This window comes from Terrapene carolina, unplaced genomic scaffold, assembly GCF_002925995.2.
Source record: "Terrapene carolina triunguis isolate 2854851 unplaced genomic scaffold, T_m_triunguis-2.0 Scaffold238, whole genome shotgun sequence".
In the NCBI taxonomy this organism is placed as follows: Eukaryota; Metazoa; Chordata; order Testudines; family Emydidae; genus Terrapene; species Terrapene triunguis.
The window spans coordinates 12,337,545-12,338,724 of record NW_020664589.1 but is presented as its reverse complement, the minus strand read 5'-3'; positions in this window follow the sequence as shown (position 1 = coordinate 12,338,724).

Below are 1,180 nucleotides of genomic sequence, written 5' to 3'. Positions count from 1 at the left end.
TGGGGGGCAGCGCAGGCAGGCGGGTGCATGGCCCCAGCCCTGCCCGCTCTGCCCCCGCGGAGCGTGCACGGGAGCCGGGGTTGCAGATGGCGAATTGGTGGGGGGGTCCCTGAGCTACCTGAGGCTAAGGGGCCATGGGGGGGGGGGTGAAACCGGGTCCGCCTCTTTAATCTCTGCCCCCCATCATCGGTTCCGAAACCTCCCGGCCCCCTGTGCCTTAGACCAGCAAAGACTGCGGCATCCTTTGTTCAGGCATTGGGGAGCCGATTTGCAAAAGAGCTCCGTTCCCGTTTAGCTACCTAAAGATTTTCAGAATCTGGCCCCGCATCTGGGTGCCGAAAGGGGAGGGGAGTCCCCTGGAAAACCTGCGCCTCCCCCCTCCGGTGGGTGGTGTGAGCCCTTCTGAAAAATCCCCTCTCCGAGTCCAAGAGCCTGAAGTGAAGTCTCCCTCGGCTGCAGGACTTAATGCGTCTTTTCCATGGCTCACCGGATTCTCTGCATCTTGCCCCAGCAATGGCCCCCGAGGTTCCCTGCACGTCACTGCAGGTGTCCCATGTTGGGGATGTTAGCAGGTCTCCTCTAGGCGTGCTGCTTCAGGAGGGCAGCACCCCAAGTTGCAGTGGTTGTATTAACACCAGCACTTCAGTTGTGGGGCTAATCTCTGGACAGTCACAGGTCCCTAGATGCTGCTCGTGTCCATAGAAACAAATTGCCTCTCAAAAAAGTAAACTTTAACATGAGTTCAACCTGGTTAACGCATTTGGAGCCTGATCCAAAGCCCATTGAAGTTAGCAGGCGTCTTTCTACTGACACTTCAATAGGTATTAGATTGGGACTTGGTGAAGTCATGAGTATCAGTCTTTACACACATCTGTATGGCTCAAGCAGTAAGAGGCTCAGGCTTGATCTAAAGATCCCATGTTCAAAATTTGCAAGTGACCCCTTCAGTAGTGTCTTTATGTAGGCAAATAATCATCATACAGTGCTTGTTTTAAGTTCTTCCATTTTCCCAGCCATGTCTGTCTCTCCCTGCACTTAACAAAGACCTTTAGCTCAAGCTATACTTCCCATCTAGCTCTGTGGCTATCTCTGAGTCTTCTCCACACCATCTGCCATCTCCTATTTAACTCACTGAAACACCCGGACAGAAATACCACTCCTTCTAGTAACAGACAGCTCA